The following is a 3,728-nucleotide window of genomic DNA, read 5'->3' as shown; positions in this document are numbered from 1 at the left end:
TTTGGGAAATGATGAGAGATTCAAACAGGTTAGCATAGGCTTAATGGTTTTTTTGCCATGCTGAATATTTTTTGCACGTTAGTCTGATCCCAAACTTTGTGAAGTACAACAAATATGATAGTCTTTTTGTTTTGTTCTTGATGTTGTTATTTCAATTCTGCTTTGGCATAAAAATAAAAAAAATTGATCACCCAAGTAGCTGAGCTAAGTTATCCCAGATTGGCCTATCATTGATGCGTTGGAGTTATCAATGTGTGATATCATTTTGATACCATGGAGTTTGGGAAATGATGAGTTGACAGTGCAATGCCTACATGTGGACCTTCACCCGATCCATCGGACCGGCGCGACTCGCTATTAAAAGAAAAGAAGGAATGAAAAAGTTGAGTTCTCCAGTTTGAAAAACCCGTCCCCGATGAGGAACGGTGTTGTATGGAGTCGCCACTTACTTTTTATTTTTATTTTTTAAAATGGGGAAAATTAAGTAAGGACCAAAACCCTAATGACCCCAGTATGGAAAAAAAGCGGTCTGCGTAAACTAGATTCTGGGTTCGGGGATCAGGTTACCCATTGGGAAGGTACCTCATGCGAGGTAGCACCTCTCTAGGCCCAGAACTCGGTCTCTACTAATGAATTGGGTATGTGGGAGCATATAGGTCAAAGATGAAACCCTAGGCTAAATAGATGTCATGAATCACACAATCCTAATTGATATTTGGCATGCATATGAATTTAACCAACCAAAACAATGGGTGCGTACCTGTGGTCCCCAGCCATGCGCTGCATAAAAGGTCAGCCAAACACAGATAAATATGTAACAAACATTCAGGATTAAGCCCCATGCATGCATATGATTCAACAATCAAAACCAACGATGCATACCTGTGGTCCCTAGCCATGTGCTACAGCAAAGGGTAAGTCAGCCACGCAACATGTATTCAAAATCAAGCATCAAATTTTGTGCCAAAAAGGAAGAAAGCTAGTTGAGATCAGGTAATGGACTCCCCAAATGTCATATAAATCAAACTAGACTTACCCTGACCACACCACCCATAACTTCAAAATTGCCCATACTAACTGAAATCAGGCACTAACTTAAACCTTCAAGATGGCTCACAAGTGCCCTATAGCAAATGGGTTTGAACCCTAATGGATAAGGGCTCGAAAAAATGCCGAAATCGAGGGCTACCTAAAGTCCTCCAACAGAACAGGTTGATCTAGTTCTCAACTGGTACAACCTATTGATAAGAATTCCCAAATTTTTCTAGAAAACTCCTAAATGAGTAAGGATTCAAACAAAAGAAACGGTTCTCAATTCCGAGCCCGGATGAGTGAGAACCGGACCAAGAAAGGCAGGTGTTCCTCATGGCTGACAGAGGCAGCCAGTTATGGTGCTGAACCGGTTGAACAGGTTCCCAACCAGTTCATCCGGTTGATAAAAAATTCCAAATTAGGTCAGAAAGTTCCTAAGTGATTAAGGAAACAAACAAAAGAAACGGTTCTCAATTCCGAGCTCGGATGAGTGAGAACCAGACCAAGAAAGGCAGGTGTTCCCCATGGCTGACAAAGGCAGCCAGTTATGGTGCTGAATCGGTTCCCAACAAGTTCAGCCGGTTGACAAAAAATCCCAAATTTGGTCAGAAAGTTCCTAAGTGATTAAGGAAGCAACCAAAAGAAATGGTTCTCAATTCTGAGCCCGGATGAGTGAGAACCAGACCAAGAAAGGCAGGTGTTCCCCATGGCTGACAACGGCAGCCAGTTATGGTGCTGAACCGGTTGAACCAGTTCCCAACTGGTTCATCCGGTTGATAAAAAATCCCAAATTTGGTCAGAAAGTTCCTAAGTGATTAAGGAAGCAAAAAAAAAAGAAACGGTTCTCAATTCCGAGCCCAGATGAGTGAGAACCAGACCAAGAAAGGCAGGTGTTCCCCATGGCTGATAGAGGCAGCCAGTTATGGTGCTGAACCGGTTGAACCGGTTCCCAACCGGTTCATCCGGTTGATAAAAAATCTCAAATTCAGTCATAAAGTTCCTAAGTGATTAAGGAAGCAAAAAAAAGAAACGGTTCTCAATTCCGAGCCCGGATGAGTGAGAACCAAACCAAGAAAGGCAGGTGTTCCCCATGGCTAACAGAGGCAGCCAGTTATGGTGCTGAACCGGTTGAACCGGTTCCCAACTGGTTCATTCGGTTGATAAAAAATTCCAAATTTGGTCAGAAAGTTCCTAAGTGATTAAGGAAGCAAACAAAAGAAACGATTCTCAATTCCGAGCCCGGATGAGTGAGAACCAGACCAAGAAAGGCAGGTGTTCCCCATGGCTGACAGAGACAGCCAGTTATGGTGCTGAACCGGTTGAACCGGTTCCCAACCAGTTCAGCCGATTGATAAAAAATCCCAAATTCAGTTAAAAAGTTCTTAAGTGATTAAGGAAGTAAACAAAAGAAATGGTTCTCAATTCCGAGCCCGGATGAGTGAGAACCAGACCAAGAAAGGCAGGTGTTCCCCATGGCTGACAGAGACAGCCAGTTATGGTGCTGAACTGGTTCCCAACTGGTTCATCCGGTTGATAAAAAATCCCAAATTCGGTCAGAAAGTTCCTAAACCATTCATAACCAATCAACAACAATCATGTGTGGCCTTTATTATCCACACCCATGCAATACAATCTTCATATCAAAGGGAAGAAAAGATGATGAGGAAGGAGAAAAACATATGAAGACGAGGAAGATAAATTGTCAACAAAGAAAATTCAGCATGCCTACCTCAGAATCTCCACCAAATATGATCCGTGTATGCCAATGATGACTCCCAAAACTAAGATGCTATCATTTTCCTTTTCAAAGAAACCACAGTGCTGAAGCTTTCCCCCATGCTCTCAACTCAGAAGATGCTCCTAACCTTTTTGTTTCTCTCACTAGCAAAATTTCCCATCTCTCATAAAATGCCAAAAGGTCCTTTGCTCTCCTCTCTTCCTACCTTTTATACTCATACCCCTCTCAGCATTTGAGCCTCCTCGGTTCCTTCCCCTTCAGCACCGAAATCCCCTTCATCAGCATGGGAACCACACCCCTCATTACTTCTCTTAAACTTACAAGGTCAGCTCACTCCCTTCAGCTTTCAGCTTGCTTCACCACCAAGAATCCATATGGATTCATGGTGGGCTGCAAGGAACCCAAACCAAGTCCCAAAATGGACCCACAACATCACCCAAAACCAATCTGGAGCTTACGGGCCTGAGCCATGTAGGATTTGGGCCCCAAAATTACTAGAATTAGTGTTTTACCTCAGCTGACTCAATGAACCGGCTGAACCGGACGAACCGGATGCCCACCGGTCGAACCGATGGAAAAAAATTTTGAAAATTTGACATAATGTTCCTAGAAGAGTAAGGAATCCATGAAAAGAAACGGTTCTTGATTCCGAGTTTGGATGAGGGAGATACGATCAAAACAAGCCCGAGTGCTCCGAACCTCAACATGCCCCTATAAACTCCAACTAAGCTAAAACATCGGGATGACCCCACTTCCTTCCTATAGCGTGATGTGAATGACTAGGAAAATGACCATGGTGACCCTCCAAATTGAACCACATATGCACCACAATGGACCACAGACAAACCCACACGAGGCTCGGACACCGACTAAGCCCAAAAGGGGACCAAGTGGTGTCATATGCGAACGATGGGTGGAGGGATAAATGCCAGTGTCGAGGGACAAAATTGAAGGTCTA

At 43.6% G+C, this 3,728-nt stretch overlaps 1 non-coding gene across 1 annotated transcript; it reads left to right on the top strand.

The window, feature by feature from the left end:
• LOC117924417 lies at positions 1 to 94 on the top strand. Its single transcript, XR_004652784.1, has one exon. It is a non-coding gene; the product is annotated as a small nucleolar RNA Z122 (small nucleolar RNA).
• Positions 95 to 3,728: the final 3,634 nt, after the last annotated feature.

This window comes from Vitis riparia, chromosome 10, assembly GCF_004353265.1.
Source record: "Vitis riparia cultivar Riparia Gloire de Montpellier isolate 1030 chromosome 10, EGFV_Vit.rip_1.0, whole genome shotgun sequence".
Classification (NCBI taxonomy): Eukaryota; Viridiplantae; Streptophyta; class Magnoliopsida; order Vitales; family Vitaceae; genus Vitis; species Vitis riparia.
This window is presented reverse-complemented; position numbering and strand designations above follow the sequence as displayed.